This window comes from Rousettus aegyptiacus, unplaced genomic scaffold (genome assembly GCF_014176215.1).
Source record: "Rousettus aegyptiacus isolate mRouAeg1 unplaced genomic scaffold, mRouAeg1.p scaffold_m13_p_17, whole genome shotgun sequence".
In the NCBI taxonomy this organism is placed as follows: domain Eukaryota; kingdom Metazoa; phylum Chordata; class Mammalia; order Chiroptera; family Pteropodidae; genus Rousettus; species Rousettus aegyptiacus.
The window spans coordinates 31,041,165-31,060,930 of record NW_023416292.1 but is presented as its reverse complement, the minus strand read 5'-3'; the positions used below and the strand labels follow the sequence as shown (position 1 = coordinate 31,060,930).

The 19,766-nt window shown below is 50.7% G+C and overlaps 1 long non-coding RNA gene across 1 annotated transcript; it reads right to left on the bottom strand.

Annotated features, from left to right (window-relative positions):
- Positions 1 to 525: 525 nt before the first annotated feature.
- Positions 526 to 16,825, bottom strand: LOC118612909. Its single transcript, XR_004955253.1, has 3 exons — positions 16,738 to 16,825; positions 7,280 to 7,404; positions 526 to 657 (listed from the first exon to the last, which is right to left on the bottom strand). It is a non-coding gene; the product is annotated as an uncharacterized LOC118612909 (long non-coding RNA).
- Positions 16,826 to 19,766: the final 2,941 nt, after the last annotated feature.

Here is a 19,766-nt window from a genome sequence, read left to right as displayed (position 1 = left end):
CACACGTTTATAAAATCAGTTGGCATTTTATTTTTGTCCTCCACCCCCCAGTCCCCTCCCCTTGGTAACCATCAGCTTGTTCTCTGTATCTGTGGGTCTGTTTCTGTTTTGTTTTTGTTTATTTTGTTTTGCTTTGCTTAGATTCCACATAGAAGTGAAATCACATGGCATTTGTCTTTCTCTGACTTATTTCCCTTAGCATAATACCCTCTAGATCTATCTATGTTGTCGCAAATGGCAAGATTTCATTTATTTATTTTATTGTCGAGTCATATTCTATTATACCTATGACACCTTATTCATTCATCTGTCGATGGACACTTAGGTTGTTTGTACACCTTGTCTATGGTAAATTATGCCGTGATGAGCTTAGGGATGTGGCTGTCTTTTCGGATTAGTGTTTTTGGTTTCTTCTGATAATTACCCGGAAGTGGAATTGCCAGGTCGCATGGCGGCTCTGCCTTCAATTTTCTGAGGAGCGATGGTTGCTTCTGGCAGAAGTCGAGAGCATAACAGGTATGGGGACAGTCAGGCTCTGCTGACCTGTGGCTGCGAGGCCAGCGCCGGAGTCGACGCGTTCACCTTTAAAACGTTCCTGCCGCTTCTGCCAGTGCTGTATCTTGATTGACCGGTAATCCCTCGGGGCAGTCAAGGTTCCTGTGTCGGGGACAGAGACTTCCAGTCGACCAGGCCAGCTGACTCTGCAAGCCAGGGGCGGGCAGGACCAGTGCTCTCCAGCTGGACTCGGGCGGCCTTGCCCTGCCCGACCTCTCCCTCCTCTGTACGAACACAGCCCCACCCAGCCACCGGGCAGCCTTCCCAAAACTGCCGCGCTCTCTCACGGCGCATCGTTTCGTAACGGCCCTTAAGGCCAGCAGGTCCCACGCGAAGGGACCCCAGCCAGCTGTCCCTCCCTCTGAGGAAACTCTTATAGATCCGCTAATGCTCCGTACTACAAACTTCACTGCGATCATGAAGCGCGCCCAGTGCCACACAGGCGCGCCCGGGCGCTTGGCCGAATAATAAATGCGGTCGGCTATGTTTCCTACTTTCAGCCCAGCAGGCGCCTGAACAGCTGGGGAAAAGGTTGTACACCTGTTGGAACAGAATCAGAGAGGGAGGTTCTCACCGTGGACTCAGGGAGGACAGTGTGGATGTTGACACACAGGGCAATTACTCCGCCGCCCAGTTCAAACACCAGTTTTCCAGCCGTGTGCCGCCGGGCAGGCCGCCGAACTCTCCTGAGTCTGCTCTGTCACCTGTCGTCAAAGCGCTAACATTTGGGGTAATTCTGATGAGTAAATGAATTCAGGGCTCAGGTCCGGGGCCTGCGCTCCCTCTGTCAACGCGCTCCCCGCCCCCCTGGGGTGGTGTTCAGAAAACCTGTCTCTGGTGCTTGTCCTTGGGCAGAGAACTTTGACTGGGCCAGGGTGAAAAGGGAGTTGTGATATCGGAACAATCACTTTGTAAGGCACATAAACGTCTACTCGCTATGTTATATACACTTGAAGCCAATGCAATACTGTGTGTCAGATGTAACTGGAGAATAAATTATTATTATTTTTAAAAAAGAACTATAAGCCACCTCACACCCATCAAGAGGGCTGCTATCAAAACAAAACAAAACAAAACAAAACAAAACATAAAATAACCAATGCTGACAATGATGCGGAGAAAGCGGAACCCGTTGCATTGTTGGTGAGGCGCAGAATGGCGCAATGGCCGCCGAAAACAGCGTGGTGGTTCCTGAAAAGTTCAAAATAGAGTCACCATACGAAGCAATTCCCCTTCTGGACTTTTGCCCCAAGGAATTGAAATCAGGGTCTAGAAAAGAGATTTATAGATACATGTGGTGAACTCTACATTAAGGATCTTGCTGTATTTCCCCACGCTAGTATAGACTCTAAGCCAGTTCATAGCCTTTTCTTCAGTTTACTTTGCTCTGGGGCAGTGGCAGGGCCAACCCTGCCCCTAGGATGCCATTTCTCATGTTCCTAGCAGCATTGGTGGCAATAGCCAAAAGGCGGAAGCAACCCAAGTGTCCACTGACAGATGACTCGACAAATAAAAGATGATTCTGTACATATGATGGAATACTATTCGCACTTAAGAAGTAAAGGAAATTCTGACACATGCTACGACACGGGTGAAACCCGAGGACTTTATGCTAAGTAAATAAGCGAGTCACAGAAAGGCAAACACGGTACGATTCCCTTTACACGAGGTATCCAGAGCAGTTAAATTCATGAGACAGAAAACCGAATGACAGTTACGGGGACAGAGGGAGGGGAAGAGTCAAGGGTTATTCAGTGGGTACCGTGCTGGTTTTGCAAGATGAAAAGAGTTCTGGAAATTGATTACGCAGCGATGTGAACGTAACCGATGCGACCGAACTCTGCACTTAAAAATGGTTGAGGTGGTAAATGTAATGCTACGTGACTTTTACCGGAGAGAGAGAGCGTTATGGAGCAAAATGGCAGTGGACTGGAACAAGGGCCCTTCTGTCCAGGGGGAGCACTTAGAGGAGGCTCTCACCTGTCCGGTCCAGGGCTGGGGGCCAGTGGTCAACTCGGTTGGCCCACTTTTGGCCTCACCTCCCAGAGTCTGCAAATGAAACAGGGTGTATGCACAAAAATGTAGTCCTTTCCTGTATTTTATTTTCTCTACGGTTGTAGATAATAACAATAATTTCGACTATAAATGCTATGAAACATTTACCTGGGCTTTGCGTACATCATCACCTTCAGTTTTTACAGCAATTCGATGAAATAGGTATTATTAACCCTCAATTTACAAGTGAGAGGACCAAGGCTCAGGGAATGGAGTAAGCATCGAATGAGCGGTGTAATTATCTAGCTAGTGCTTGGCACATGGCTTTGGGGATTGTGATGGCGGGTGCTAGACATGGGGGCGTAGGTGTAGCTGGGGTGTCTCTGTGGTCTCTGGGAACCCTCTGGACCATCGAGGAGACATCTACAGAGAGATTGGCTCAAAGTGCAGCCTGAAGGATGGGGAGGGGCATCAGGAGACAGAAGCTAAATAGTAGATTTAGATGGAAAAACAGTATTCATTAGCAGGGGGAAAGGAAATACAGTTGCGGGATGCCCTAATGTGAGTAAAAGTTCATTAGGGCTATGTAGGGATTGCTATTGTAAACACATTTAAACCCACATCTTAATAGCTAATATTTATTGAGCCCTGCTTGGGTGCCAGGCACTGTTCTAAATTCTTTACCTACAACAGTGCATTTAATCCTCACGGGAACCCTGCGAGGTGAGTCTCCTTCAGTATAGTCATTTCACAGGTGAAAAGACTATGGCTCAGAGAAGTGAAGTCACTTCGGCCACCGCCACAGAGCCCGCAGCGGGGAAGCGCAGGGCCAGGCTTCACGTCAGACAGTCCGACTCCGGATCCCAAATGCCCAGCCGCGACTCTATGTAGTTCAGTGATGCCAGATTGTAATTATCTAACCCAAGTTATTTGTCTTTAGTCATACGCACGAGTAGCAGTCTCGTTCGGTCAAAAACGGTACATATCACAGGTGCTTACGAAACGCCTGTAGTTGAGCTTAAGGGAGAAGGCTGAAAATGGGTAATGATGCTAAATGTTTCCCCCCCAAAAAAATCATGGCCTCGTCCCTGCAGGTTCTGTTTCCACCGAGATCATGAAAGGGGCTCACAGAAATCAGAAGGGACCTAAATTAGTCAGGATGTGGTCTTTTTAAGTGACAGAAACCCAAGTCAGACTCGCTGAAGGCTAGAGGAAAATCTGTCAGCTCATGGAACAAGCTTCGGGAATGGCCGGGAGTAAAATCAGCTGGGACCCGCAGATGCCTTCATAGGAGACCTCATTATGCCAAATAGCTTCTTTCTATAAAATTTGGCCATTGGCATAAGAATCATTTAGAGGAGTGAGGTGGGCGTGTTAAAAAGGTAGATTTCTGGAAGGGACTCTTGACCTGAGCCAGATGCCCTGGGGGTGTGTTTCAGGAACTTGCTGGCTAAACGAGCTCCCCGGGTGACTTTTGCAATTCCCAATCTGGGAACCACCGCCTAGGTGACTGCAGCAGCAGCAGCAGCAAAACATGTCGTGGGATCTGTTCCTTGGTCTCTGTCCCATGGAACCAAGTTTCTTTCCTAAGAGCTCATTGAGTAATCATCCGATAGTGTGATTACCTGGTTAAAGCTTTTCCCCGAGCAGACTGGAGGCTTCGAGAGACCAGGAGCTACAGCTCTGTGTACAATACTCTCTGTCATATCGCCATCGACTCAACTCAGTGTCTAGGGCATAGCGAGTCCTCAATAAATATTTATTGAATAAGTGAAGGAACGAAAAAATGAATATAATGACTCAGGGTCCACGGAGTAGTCTCACGTACTTTTCTCATTTAGTCCACACCACGACCCCCCACACGGCGGCTAGGCTAGGCGTTATTTCATTTTTCAGGTAAGAGCATTGAAACCTAGGGCGACATTGGCTTGCTCAGGTCACATGCACAACGAGTGGTCTCTCAGCTCTCGCTCTGTGGCCTCGCAACGGGCTCATTCAAACAGGGTGGTCCGAGGGCCCAGTGGAATTGCCAGGTCGTCATAAGGGCGTCCCCAGAAAGGCAGAGGTGGCGGACTCAGTCCGCGCCCCAGCCCATCCTCAGGCCCTGTGTCTACACACTGCTTTGTATTCTATTTCTCTCTTTCTCGTTCAGCTCAAAACCGTTAGCTGTTTTATACTGAACTGACTCCTCTCAGGAGTCAGAGAAAGAGTGGAACAAAGAAGGATCCTGTTACTCAGATCTGTAAACAAGGTCCGATGTGCAGACAGTGCGACAGGGAACCTCACTTTACACCCAAACAGCCCCAGGCCCCGTCCGCTGTCCGTGCACCACACACACACACACACACACCCCTGGCAGTCGGAGGGCAGCCGGGGTCACCACCGCGATGATGGCACATAGCAGCCGTCATCCGTAAGGATGCGAAGGAACCTCTCATTGTTTTGTTGTCCAACGGCGTTATAAATATTTACTGAGCCACCTCTCTGCCCCTAAAAGTCTGCTGGGCACAAGGGAGGGAAGACAGATGAGTGGAAGGCTCAGGCCTTGCGTGGAGGAGCAAATGACTTCCTTCATGTTGGAAAGATTGCGTGGTTAGGACGGAATGAGAGAGAAATCGAAGAATGTGCTATGTGTGGATGGATTTTCATGCTTGGGAGGTCAGGAGCTAGCTAGCTGTTTAGGCTACAAGGCAAAGAAAGTGTCATAGAAAATGTGACCGGGTCTGGAGAGACTAACACTTTTCACAGGCTGTAAAGAGAGGGGCCATTCCTGAGAAGGCAGGGATGAGCGTGGCATGCGCAGAAGAGGGACGGGGTTGCAGGCTGCAGGGAGAGGTCGGCGAGGTGGCCTGTGCTCGCTCCGGTCTCGGCACAGCACCTCACTAGCTCATGCTGTAATTTTCTCTCCTATTAAACGGGATGGGCATGATGAGTATAATACTGATACTTTAATAACGATCACAATAATCTGCTTCGTGGGGTCATTGTTGAGAGGAATCAGCGAGTTAGTATATGGAAAGAGCTTTTTGAAAGTGCCCGGTTTGAACGAATAGTGTCTGTTATAATTCAACAGCATTCCTTGAGCTTCGGCTCTGTAGCAAGCAGGCAGTATAGTAGGAGTGAAAGATAAGATCTCTCCTTTCAAAAGTCTCCCGGGAAGGAGAGGGAGAAAGCCAGGTAACCAAAATAACAGCACGGTTGCAGGCGCTGAGTACACGGCAGAGGGCACTGTGAGACTCAAGGACGGGTCTCCGCTAAGACCGCCTAGAGGCAACCCCAGAAGACTTCTCAGAGGAGGTGACGCCTATGGACTCCAAAGTGAGAAGGTTCTCAAACAAAGGGGAGGAGAGAAAGGGCAGTGGAGGTGGAGGAACTGCCACGCGCTAGACATACCAAAGGCAGTGAGCACGAGCGAGGGGGGTGTGGCATGAGGAGAATCCAGACAGGAGGTTTGGGTCAGGGGAGGGTCTAGGAGGTCTTGGGTACCACGAGGAGTAATTAAAGGGACTTAAGAAGGAGAATGAGGAGGCACGTGGAGGCCGGGTCTGCATGTGAAGATCCTTACCTCTCTCGGCCTACTTCCCTCATCAGAAAGAGGGCAGGCTGGGAGAGGCAGTCCCCATCACTCTGAGAACTGAGGAGTCCGCCCCCCCGTCCTCTACCTGCCTTCCGGATTTGTATAGTGACGGACCAGCCACAGCGCTGCAGAGAGGGACAGGCGAATAGACATACTTTATGTTAAATCGTTTCTTTGGCAAATGTTATGAAGTACCTACTATATGCAGGCCCTGGTGGACAAGCGGGGCTGAGGTCCCAAGTGCTGAGTGAGCCCAGAGTCAGGGTCAGGAAGGGCCCTGCAGAGTCCAGGTCTCTCTCCGGCTGCACGGGCAAACACAGCATAGGTGTCTCCTCAGCAGAACGGAAGCTGCTTGCGTGCAGGAGTCAGCACCCTGGGGTGGGTCTGGGGTAAGGCACTGCCTTTGGGCTCCTTGCCTCCTGCAGAAGCCTGTCTCACCCCTCAGCCCTCTCCTTGAGAGAGATTTTCACGATTTGAAATGGGAGCAGGCGGGTACTGGGGTCTGCAAGCAGAGTCCCGGCAGGATGGACTGGGAACCCCAGAGAGGTCCCTGTGTCCCACAGGACAGGCAGAGCAGCAGCTTGCATAGTTCGTAGAGGTTAAGGTGAACGTAAACCATCTCGTTCCCAGGCTGTACAAATCTCATTCCACAGATGCTTCAAAACCAGCCTGCTGGGCATTGTCCCATGTAAAGGAATGCTTTCTTTGTTAAATCTTTTAATCCCCCTGTCTCTTCTCTTGCCTACTCCCCCAGATTCCCCCAGATTCCTAGGGAGCGATGCAAATTTATTTAAAACTAGCTCAGGTCCAGGAATAATTGGAAAGCAGTGGGCTGCAGTGGTTGCTACCATTTATTTGCTCAAAGACAAAGGCTTAGCATGGCAGAAGCCTCGTGCCAGGACTACTTTCAAGATCAAGAACAAAAGCGCCTTGCAGGGCTTTCCTGGGGGCCGGCGGCTGAGACACCATTCCTGACTCTGTCATTCTTAGTCCTGGCCTGTCTGACTCCAGACCCTCTTGCCCACACCATGACACCTCCCGGGTGTCCCCAAAAGCAGTCCTCGATGGTCCTGGCCTTTCACCGTCAGGTGCCTTGGTCTCCTCGGCCCACTGCAGAGCCGTCTGCGTATAAACCCCAGTTTCACCACTCACCGGCTGTGTGATTCGGGGATAAGTGAGCAGTAGGAGCATCTTCGTCACAGAAGTACGGCGAAGTTAAAGTTAGATGACGTACATAACCCACATAGTAGATGAACTCATTCTTCCTTCCAGGCAGTCTGAAATTCAAACAATCAACAACTTTATTGAGCATCTACTATATGCCCAGTGCTGTGTTGAGCACCATAAGAGATATACTGGAGGCCTCCGCTACATGATTTCTACCCCCAAATCAGGCAATTAAAGAATCAGAAAATAGATATTGTGGGCTTACTCTGTGCCCAGTATCAGGCTAGGAACAGTGACAAATTCCAGTATGCATGAAGCATGACACCACCCCTTCCCATGAGACTCGTACTCCAGGGAGATATCATAAACACAGAATAAGTTAAATAACAGTGTAAGACCTGACAACTCCGAAAGAACAAATAGGAAAACCACAGGATTTGCACAGTTCACTGCTAAATGGACGAAAGGCCCGGGAGAGCAGAGAAACCCTCAGGCTAGACACTTGGGAATCAGGGGGCCTTGTGCAGAGGACAGGAAAGGGGCCGGGCATCCCCAATTCCATTACCGGGGTTTTGCTCATTGCGGTTGTAGTTCTGGTCAAGAGAAGAGGCGAAAACATGGACCACACTGGAGAAAACGTGGGGCAGGTGTAGATCGAGGGCCCAAGGTCTCCTCGGCTGGGTGAGACAGGCCACTTGGCCCCTTCGTGGCTGAGCAACCTAGAGCAAGTGACTTACCCTCTCTAAGTCTCGCTTTCTGCAAACAGGAAATGGAGCCATATAGATTAAATAAGATATTTGCATATGTATCAGCCGACATAGCATCAGGTACTTAAGTAACAATACAAGTTAATATTTGGAGTTTATCTCATCCTAAGCCTTGAAACTTCGTTGTGGGCTAGGAAAATGTGATGCCTGCTACAGTGTGGGAACGAGATTTTTTTTAAAATTAATTCTCATGTTTTATTTGCTAATTTATTTGATTCGAGAATATAAAACTCCAGCCACTTAGGTAGGAAAACCTGTCTCATTGATCTCAAAACCCATTTCCTCCCATGCACCACAAAAGGTGGTCCCTTGAAGATTCTGGGTAAAAGACACAGAACGCATCCTAGGCCCGCGCGGGGCGCCGTGGGGTGTGCTCGCCTTCCCACCCCAGCTAGCCTCAGCCTGGGGCCAGGCACTGTGTGGATTTCGGTGCTCTTTCTTCTGGTAAGACTTGGCAGAGGGGGTTCAGAGAGCCCCAGGCAGTTGTCTGTTGTTGGTGATGGATAGGGACGAGATGAGCACAACTATGGAAAACCCACATTCTGCCCAACCTGCTCCTTAAACAGACCTTTTACTGTGATCACTAAGAGGCCCTACTTTTGATCAATCATAAGCCCTCTGCCTACGCCTGCTCTGGCGGGTGTGCTAATGAAGGAAGCCCACAGGCGGCTGGCAAAGAGAAGAGGGAAAGACTGAGGAGAAGGAAGAGGATGTACAGATTGAACCATTAGTCTATGAATAATTGAGAGTTGACTCTATTTGAAAATTGACTTCGATAATGGTTTGGCCAGAGCTGGGGCCCGGGAGGCTCCGTTCTAGCCTTGTCATGGAACCATGGGGCCAAAAGCCAGGTCTGCAAAGTGCTTTTCTAAATGGCAACAGCTGCCACTCTCATTACCCAAAGGGAGGCGTTTTAGGGGATGTAGCTAGCTAGCCCCTGGTCCAGCCCTCCAGCCAGGTCGGCATGGGCAGGAAGGGCTCTGGAACCAGAGCCCACATAGCCCTAAAGGACAAGCGAACTGGGCCGTTCGCTTAAAGTCCCTGACTTACTGGAAAGGGGCTTTGCAGCTTCCTTCCATTGGTGTTTCGATTCTATCTGATAGACTTTCGTGGGATCTAAGATCAGGGCAGGGATGGTATTTGCCGCAGGGAGAGGCCCTCCATCTCCTTGCCATGTTGGCACAAACCGCCCACTGTGAGCGAACCGAAATGCTGGGTCACGCTCCTTCTGCGTCTGCGGGGGCGGCAAGTGGGTTTATCCGAGCACTCAGTCTGCTCACTCACTCACTGAAGAGTTGTTTACGTCTTTCATCTGTGGGGTCTGTCACCTCATTCACCCAGAAAGAGGCAGTTGGGGTTTTGCAGGAGACAGACTGGGGCTCTGTTTAAGCTCTGTCAGCCTGGAAAATCACTGATCGCCTCTGAGCTTCAGTTCTGAGGGGGAAAAGGGACTGTTTCCACTCAAATTTGTTGGAGGAATATGTTAGAACAAAATTCTTACAGTGTCTATAGCATAGTACCTGACAACAAGAGTGTCTTCCTTCTCGCAAAGCCAGTGACACCGGCATTTGCGTCTCTTGAAAAGGGGACCGTTTCCTTCGGAAGTGGCAGTTCCCTGGTGGAAGCTGCCGTTGGTACAGAACCGTCTGTTGAATTGGGCTGTTCTCTGTTGTTCTTCACACCCAGGGGACTTCCAATATTCGAAGTCTCTGGGTGTTTTGCTTGAAGGATGACAAGAGCATTTCTCTGCCTTCGAAAAAGAACAGCTCAGATTCAAAGCCAAGGAGATCAGGGGACACAACAACATGTCACAGGAGACCCTTGGGCTCCTCGGAAGTCAAACCGTGAAAATTGGGATAAGACAACCTTTCCCTCAGTCGGTGGGAGTGCCCAGCCCGACACCCAGAAAAAAAAAAAAAAAAAGGCTGTCCTTCACTTTGATCCAGGAAAAGCCTGGAGTGCAGAGTCAGCTATTGGAAGAGGTGAGTAGGGCGCGAGTAGGTGTACAGGTGTGAGACCTGAGGTCCTTGAGCCTGACCGATCTTTGGGAGAAGAAGCTGAGAAGACGCAGTGAGCCGGGGCTGGCAGCGAGAAGTCGTCCACTTCACTGATTTGCCTCGGTATTGTTTAGTTCTTACAGTCACTCGGCCTTCGATAGTTTTGGGCCCCAGCCAAGAAGAGGTAGAAGAAATGGAACAAAGGGTCCTGCTGAAAAAATGAGGGGGAGTCAGGTCCCCCTGGTTGCAGAGGAGCCATGTCCAGGGCCACCCGCTGCCTGGGGGCTGGTGAGGAGGCAGCCCCTCCTCTGGGTTCGCTCCCCGAGGCCTCGGCCGGCCTGGCTCAGGACAGCCAAAGGCGATGAGCTTGATTCCAGAACCCAAGCAGCAGCTCCAACCCCATCTTGCCAGTTATTGCTGGAATTGGACAGTTGAAGCCAAACAGGGCATCATGCTGGCATCGGGCCAGCCTCGCCTCAGGCAGATCTGCTGACTCATCTCCCTCTCCTTCTAAACAAGCCCTGGGATTCTGGCAAGCAGGAAGCGGCGCTGAGGAGTCTCATGGCTGATGGCATGGGCCACCTGGCAGGGACCCAGGCGGGGGCGGCGAGGTTGGGGGAAGCAGCGGCTCTCTGCGGGAGCTGTCACCCACTCGCCACCCCCATCCCACGTTTCACTAACAGCATGGAGGGACAAAAATATGCGGCTCGCCCAAGGATTTCAGGGGCCCCTTTCGCAAGTAGGAGCAAGCCTCTCACAGAAAGGGATGTTACAGCAGGAGACATGTATGCTCCGCCTGAGAAAAAATGGATGCCTCGGATAATCTTCAAAAATCTCGCGTGGCGTGTGGTAAAGAAAGCCGCCCGTTAGGTTTTGAAAAATATAAACAGAGAAGGATAAAGAATAAAACAATAATTTCACTACCCCATCCTCAGGGAATATCTATATAAAAGTGCTGAATTAGGCAACTCGTATGTACAAAAAGGTACAAAATGAAAAGTGACAGTTCCCGCCCCTTAATTCCTCTCCTGAAGTTACTGCTTTTGAAAGTCTCTTTCCTAGAGGAAGCTACTTTAGGTATATGCCTTCATCTCTGTTTGTGCTTAGATATTTTCAACACCAGAATAGCCCCAGGCTCGCACAAGTTCGTGGGGCGCCCACCCCCGTGGTGCTTGCCGATGCCCCGGCCCATTCACAGCGCGCGCAGCGGGAACGGTGCCCGCCAGGGTCACAGGATGTGACAGAACGGCTGTTTCCTCTTCGTAATACACGCCGGAGCCCTTTCCAGACAAACGCGAGGTCTGTCTTGTTTATTTTTTAATCTGACTTTATAAATCCCATTGTTCAGATGTACCATAATTTATTCAACCAGTCCCTACGGATGGGCAATTCGCTTCCTCTTCCCCCTAATTGCAAAAATGCTCCAATTAACGTCCTCGTCCAGAGCATCTTAGCAAACCTTTGTGAAGCGTCCACAGAAGAAGTGCTCAGCAGTGGGCACATACAGTTTAATGTTACAGATGATGTCCAGGCGGTCACTTCATCATAAAGAACAGCTCTTCCAGCAAATACCATAAACCCCTCCAGCACAGGGTGAACCCCCACTTTGTGTTCGAGCTACCGGACGGCTCTAGCTCAGGTTAGGGCCTCCTTTTTCCTTATGGATCCTTAAATTCCAAAGAATGGCCTTTACTCTCCTTTCGCATCCGATTCACCGTCCTCTCACTGACCCGACCCGTATGCACACGCATTCCGTCCCGCTCGTGGTAGCGAGGGTCCTGCTCCCGTGTCGAGTGCGTCCCGCTCACCTTCCTGTGGGGAAGAATTACACCAGGGAAACGCCTATGCCCCCGAAAGCAGCTGTTACTTAGGCCCTCCTGTCATGCCCCTGCCGGGTCTTAAAGTTCTTCCTGCCCAGTCGTTGGCCAGTTGTCAGCAGCACCCCGGGGCGATCGAGGCTCCTTAATCAGGAAGCTCATCCCTCCTCCTTTCTGGAAGCCTCGATATTAGGATTGAAGAGGTTCTTTCCTGCCTCTTCCCCTGCAAAGTGTTTTCCTGTAGATGAATTTAGGGTCTGAGCAAACGCCCTACTCCCCAACACACATGCACGCACGCTTTTTCCAGCCATAAAAATTGAGATGATTATATTAATCAAAGGAAGAAATTTCCTCTCCTTCTCCATCTTTTCGCTCCTTCACATTTTCCCACCCTCCCTCCCAGGGGGGAGTCATTTCCGTAGAGTGCCTTTTCAGTGGCGACCCCCTTGGATTGCACAACACAGCAGTGTGGCCCAACTCTCCGTGTGGCCGGGTCCCCATCCTCCGTTCCGTCTCCTCCTGTGGGCTCTTAATTCTTGTTAGCTGGTCTCATTGCCAGCTCAGAACAACGCACTAAGTTATGGAGAGGGGTGGGTAGTGGCCCGGGAGAACGCTGTCCTGACACAGAGGCAGTGTATGAAGAAGGGAGCACGTGAAACTCCCAGGGCTCAGTGTGATGCTCTGGCGGTTAAGAGGAGAGACAAAGACTCTCCGCCCCTTCTTGGCCAGAACCCATTCTCTCTATTCGCTTGCTGAGCAGCAGTGAGTGAGTTTCCAGCTGCACAGGTGGATCCAGGTGGACCACCTCCACCCCATCCCATCCCAAAGAAGAGTCCACAAGGGGAAAGGATACTGGGCATGCATCTCTGGGGTGGCTATGGTCCACTTCTGAATTAACACGCTCACCCAAGTCTCCCTCAGAAGGAGAAACCCCGGCTCCTGAAAGATCGGGTGGGAGGAGGGCTGGCAGGTACAGTCTTCTTAGAATCCCCAGGTGCTCTGATAGGGCTGAGGACCCGTCACCAGCTTCCACTCTCCTGGCGGGGTGCTCGGACCCTTCCTCACCTCAGAATCAGCAGTGCCGGGCACTACTTCCCCTGTCATCCACCTGCCGAGGTCACATCATTTGTTTATTATCTATCTCCTCCCTAGAATGTAAGCTTCTAGAAGACAGAGCCTTTGCCCCGGAGCCTAGAGCAGTACCTTCCTGACCCAAAGGAGTACTTAGGAAAAAGTCATTGAATGAATCAACGAATGGGTTGGGGGGGGAGACAGCCCAGTCCCGTTGGATGAGCCGGAAGGGTCTGCAGAAGATGACTTAACGTGCTCCTCTGGTTTTCTGTGAGAGGAAATGGGGAGCAGTCCAGGGATTCTAAATGCCATCTCAGATTTGACACTAGGACTGGACTTTGTCTTTTTAAAGGAGCTTTCAAGAAACACGTCCCCCATCTGACTTTCTCCCGGCTCTCTGAGGAACGTCACGATGGGGAGAACGGCGGCTGAGCGAGCCTGGGTCGCTCAGACTCACACAGCCAGAACTTAAAGTCAAGTCTGACTCCAGAACTGCTGCTTAAACTGTTAGCTCGGGGATGACAAATGCCTTTCATTTCAAGAGCCCAGTGCAATGAACCAGGAATGCTTCCCGGGGCCACCATTTTAAGGAGTCTGAGGCTGCACCCAGGGTTAGCAGGCAGGAGTGTGTGATTGATTGGCAGTATCTGCCATAGGCGCAGGACGGGGAGGTGGCGGGGTTCGGCCGTCCCCGGGCCCAGATGATGTAACACTGGGCTCCTCACCCGGGACTCTCTCTCCCACACCACACTGCTTCTAAAGCCAATGTTCTTACAGTTCCTGCCTCAACAATGAGGAGCCTCGCGGGAAGGCTGCCAAGCTCTGCCAGGCTGGAGGTAAACAGAGCACCATTAGAAAGGAGCGAAATGCATAGTCGGCTCTTCCAAAGTCTTTTGTCCATCACACAGGGCTTAGTATCACCTCCATGGGGAGGAGGGCACAGACTTGTTAACAGGAGGAGGACAGATCATCCCAAATCATCTAATTTATTTTCGGAGGGATCACATGACCTTCCGGCACAGACTTCCTTGGTTCTGTCACCCTCTGAGTCCACCGAGAGCAGGAAAACGTCCCCGAAATGTGCCATGGGGCAGCGTTTGCTGCCACTGACCACAAAGCAGGGAGCCCATCTGCACCGAATGGAGCCGGGCTGTGTGGAGAAGGCCTGGCCATCGTGGCCGGGACTCCCAGAGCTTCAATGGGCGAACCCGCGAGGGTTGATTGAGTCACGAGCTAAGGCCTGCAAAATAATTTGCATCGCAGGCCTCACACAGGCACAGTGACAGGCATTTCCATTGTCTCCCATCTGCCTGGATATGTTCTGCACAGTGCTAAGTAATATGGGGCTTAGACATGCACCCTGAGCTCAAGGAAACAGCACCCCAGTTAGGGAGACGAGACTAGCACCCCCCGACCGAAGCACACACCACCAGCTCCGCCGCCTCCCAGCTTCGACTCCTTCCCTGAGAAACAGCCCATCTTTGTGCCAAACGTACTTTCTTGGAGATTCTCTGATCTTTTTTCCCACCTCCATGATTTTACTAACTCTCCCGGGCTGCCTGGCAAACAGCTGTTCATGGTTTGAATCGTGTCTGTGCCCCTTGGCAGCCATGAGCCCTGGACACATTCTTGAACTCCTCTGTTTCCTCATCTTCAAAAGGAGATAATAATGGTTTCACCCCCTATGATTGTTGTAAAACTTAGTTAATACAGATTAAGCACTTAGAAGCGTGTTCAGAACTAGACAAAAGTTACTAGTGATTGTTATTACTCATCCTTCAAGACTCAACTTGAACATTATTTCTATCAGGAAGCATTGCAGGAAAAAAAAAAAAAAAAAAAAAAAAACCTCCGAAATCAAAAGACAAGAGATTGCCCAGGAAAGATGTTTGCAACACGTATGTCAAGGGACTAATTACCTTAATTCATAAGGCATATGGACAGATCCGTAGGAAGACAGCAGTTCAATAGAAAATGCCCGATGGACAGGAAAATGCAGTTCACAGGGAAAGAAATGCAAGTCGTCACTAAGCAAAAAAAGATGCTCAATTTCCCTCCTAATTATGCAAGTCAAAGCTGCAAGGAGAGAGCACTGTTTGCCTGTCAGATAGGCAAAAATTTTAAGGTTTGATGATATTCAAGGTCATCAAGGATGCGGATATCATTTGAGCACACTCTTCGAGGGAGCATACATTCCTGCAGTCATTTCAGCAGGCGTTTGGGGAGGGGAGAGTCCTAGGAGACCCTTAGGGCGGGACCATACTCCACTCATCTCGTGGCCTCGACTCACAGCGCAGGGCCTCTTCCATGAAAGTCTCGCAATGAATGCCGGATAGATGGATACTGGGGGAAAATATGTCTTACCTGGAAAATTGTGAAAAAACGCTTTCTCGTAAACCCATTGATGACTAACACTGGAATTCTTAGACAAAAAAGAATAGTAGAACTTACAAAGCTGAATATTTTCACTAAAGAGCTGCTTCTCTGCTGGCAGCTTGTCAGGGAACATGGATTCCGGCACCCCCATGGGGAGCGCTCTCTTTCTGAGCCTCCCTTTCTTGGGTGTTTTGGCTTCTGTGCACAGGCCCCTCGAGGGCAGCCTTCTTGAGGTAGAAAAGTCTTGGAAGAGAGTGGGATTTGGTGGTTTATATTCACCCCAGCTTTACCTGGTGATCAAACCCCTACCCAGCGGGAGTACCCAGGGGGAGCTGGAGGAGGGTTAGAAGGTGACATGTGAACTAGAAAACGCTATTGCAAAGACTCCCTGGGTACAAACGAAGATCTAGGGAAGATGGCCACTGAGAGAGGGAGAAGGGACAGGCTGGCGTTGAACGTTTTTAAAAACAAAGGCGCGAAAACAATAGAGTCGCTGAAAGTGTCAATGCTGCCCCGAATGTGATCTCCTGGCAGTTTCGTGGGACCTCATTTCCCCGTGAAGGGAAAGGATGTGGTGTGTGGATCGGGCAAGCCAGGACCCTGAGGTCCTCAGACATCCGTATTCGAAGCAGGCGCTGCGGGAGGCGGGTGGACCAGAGGCAAGGAACGGAAGGTGGAAGGTTGAGCTGGGAAAGACCTGAAAACCTGCTTCTTCTTTTTCTTGAGCTACTTTCCAACCTGCTGCAGCTCCTTCCCGGCTCCGTTCTGGCCCTGACCTCCAAAGCACGAAGGTCACTGTGGCTTTGGCGCCAGCGGCCTCAGTGGTTTCAATAACAGTGTCCCGGAACTCGGGGGAGGCAGGCTGTCCCCCCAGTAATGAAAAGGTGTGCTGCGGAGGGACGCTCGGCCGTTAGCCAGGTAGCCCACGTCTGGGCTTCCTTCTGCGTGAACACTCTCCGTCAAATTCTAAACGTCGCCTGTTTTCCTAGACTCTGAGCTTCTGGAAGCTCTAGAAGTTACCCAGAGAGACGAAAAGCGTACTAAATGAAGGAAATTCAGCAAAGACGTGTTCCATCTCTCAGCAGGGATGTCGTCAGCAATCGTAGAGCAGCTCACCCACAGCTTCTAACTTAACCGTGACGTTTATGAGAAGCTCCTTATATATTAAGTAATTGGGCTACTATTTTGGAACCACCACTGTAGATCATGTTAGCAGTAATATATTGGACGCTGTTATGTCAGTTTCAGCCCTCAGTTCTGGGGGGGGGGGGTCTGTTATCCCCATTTCTCTAGAAGAAAGGGGAGGCTCTGAGAGATTCAGAAACCTGGCACCCAGGGCCCACGCGATGAGTAAATAGCGGGCCCCAGACAAAAACCCACGCGGGTCTGATTCCAGAACACAAGGAAGTACTTACGGAGATCTGCTGACTTTTATGCAAATAATCGTAGGTGGCTTAGAAAGAATCAATCATTGTTATGCGAACTGACACTTCTGCCGCTGGCCTCCGGGTCTTTCTCTTCTGTCGCCACGTTTATTTTGGGTTTATTTTCCTGCCCCGTTGGGACTTCCCAACCAGCAGCCCCTCGCCCAGCTGCTTGCCTGATTCCTGCGGCGCGACTCACGCCAGCGGCTGGCTGGCTGAGCCTCCTGGCAGGCCCGTGTGCCCTCACTCCTCACGCTAGGTTCATTCTCTTTACGGAGATTGTCACGAGCAGCTTTTTACAGGAAGGGAAATGGACTCACTTCACAATATTGCCCGGAATTTGTATACCACATCCTACTGGGCTCAAGAAACCTTGCTGAGAGCCCTCAGGGATATTTGTTTTGTGGTCATTATTTAAACTCAAGGACTGCTGAGCTGCTTCGGGAGATAAAGGGACAGAGGACCATTTAACATTCCAGAGGCCCAGGTGCCAGGAACCGGGGTGCTCTTGCTCTGTGGCTGAGCCTCTGGACCTCAGGATGGAAAGAGAGTCTTAAGCCACCTGGGGGGCCCACTGGTCCCTGCAGAAGCCCTGGAAGCCAACAGAATTAGTTACCTCTTGGGGGCCAAGTGGAAAGAATAGAAGGAAAGAGGTTTGGCTTCGAGCCGCTGGTTAACAAGCTGCTGATCTGAGACCTCCTACACAATGCTTTGCTCGCAGATGTGGAGCAAAGGAAGGGAGCTTGATTGACGTGAGCCAGAGGCGGTCACAATGAACACATCAGACATAGTGAACGCGAAGAAACTCTTGAGAGAAAAATAAAAGAATTGCATATGGGGTAGACATGAGGGGCCGCGCTCGTGAACGGTCGGGAGAGAAGAGTAGTCTGGGTATGTGGGCCCCTGGGACGTCCCCAGGAGGAAGGTGGTAGGGACCCTACTGAGATTTCCCCACCTGTTGCAGAATTCTAGAATTACTGCTGCTCAAAGGACCTCAGCCAGCTCGTGTTGCAGATGGGAAAGCCGAGTCGCAGGGAGGGGGGGTGACTTGCTCAGGGATACACAGAGAAGAGAGGCTGGGATCCGGCTCCCCCGGCTCCGCCAACCCCCGTGTCTTCTGCCTCCCCATCTCTGCCACGGACGGCTCCTCTCCCGTGGGCCCTGAGGGATGGTTTTCCTCTTTCTCATTGTTTACACGTAACTGCAGCGAACATCTTGGTGGCTACCTGCACAGTGTCCTAGTGATTCAGCCTGAGCGATGGTGACAGAACTTGGATGCTCTAAGTCACTTCTTGTTCGTAGAGGTTAAGGGGCCCAGGAGAGTTCTGACGGGCAAGGTCTTAGGGTAACATGATGCTCATATCAGATAGCTGAAAAGCTGTGTGAGACGAGTTAGGCTTACTGGCAACGGCCAGAGAATACTGGTTTTCAAAAAGTGTGGTCCATGGGCCAGCAGTGCCAGCATAACCTTGAACTGGTTAGAGATGAAAGATCTTGGGCCTGACCCAAGATCCACCAAATCAGGGTCTCTGGAGTGGGGCCCGGCAAACTGTTTTATCCAGCCCCACAAGTGAGCCCTAAAGTCTGAGGCTCTGTGACCTAGAGGACGAAGTTAGGATGAATGGGTCAAATTGGCAGAAGGCAGAGAAAGGGGCTTATGTAACAAGGCCGGGCCTCTGGCAGGGGCGGTGAGCAGCGGAGGTGAGCTCCTCCGACACTGGGTACCCTCTCACAGAACGAGCTCTGGCCCCCCGGAAGGAGAGTGTAAGGGGGTCTGCCCAGCGAGGACAGTACTGAACTAGGTCACCCCTAAGGTCTCAGCAACTCTAAGATTCCCTGACAGTTTTTATATGATAAACAGATCAAGAAACACAATTGTTTCCCCTTTCTAGAGTGTAAGCTTTACAAAGACTGGCATTTTTGTGTGCTGCTTGATTGATAATCATCGTCAGGGTTTCGCGGTGTCTGTCCAGATTAGTTCCACTGTCTTGGGGTGTAAACCTCGAGGGGACAGGAAGGAGCCCATGTCTCTGTAGCACAGCCCGTGCTCCTTCAGGTCTGAAGAGCACATCGCTGGTAGTGACGGAGGCAGGCAACTCTGTGCTCGTGGGTTGAGTGGCTAAATGACTCGACTCCCAGACTTGAGCGTCTAGGAATGTCTGATCAGTTGCCGAAGAGCAGTGTAAAACGCACTTTCTCTGAGCTTTACCGAAATGGACCTCTTTACGGGGCTGTCCTCCCGAGAGGCAGAGGTGTGCTACGTGGGCTGTCGGCAGCCTCTTTAGCCTTTGATCTGCTGTGATGAGGCTCCCACAAGATGGGGCATCTCAGATGCCGTGATACGACCCTGGCTTTCAGTGGCTCTTTGCTTGTTTGTCTCCCTGAAGAACAGAAAGGGCCTAAGCATTATTCATGTTTGCATTTCCAGAGCTTAGAACCATACGAGAACATCGTGGGTGCTCCAGAAAAACTGAGGGAATGAATCAGCATGAGTCTGAATAGTGGGGTCCAACCCTGCTGCCACCCCCAGCCAGGCCCCCTCAGGGGCATCTTGGGCAGGTGCCCAGCGTCTGATTAACCAACGACGCGGGACTGCCTGCCCCTGACTCCTGTTCACAGCACTGGAAGTGACCACTACTGTCATTCCAATTTCATACGTGATAAAACCGAGGCCTGGAAACGTAGCAAACGTGATCTGGGTCACCCTGCTCACAGACCCCGAAGGCCACGTTCGTGACCACCGAGTTAATCCCTACGTTCTCATGAGCTGCGTGCCCATTGCTTAATCGCTTGAGTGCTCAGATTGAAGTTCTGTCTGTAAAATGCAAATAATATAACCTGCTTAAAATAACTGTGAGATTTAGATGATGTATACAAAACAAGCAGAGAAATAGTAGCTACACCTTCTAAGGGACTTCAAATTTTAAATCTGAAGGGAAGAGGCACGAGGGGAGTTTTTCTTTTTATCTAAACCAATTTAGGTAAGTTATATTCATGTAGAACCTCCTCCTTGAACTCAT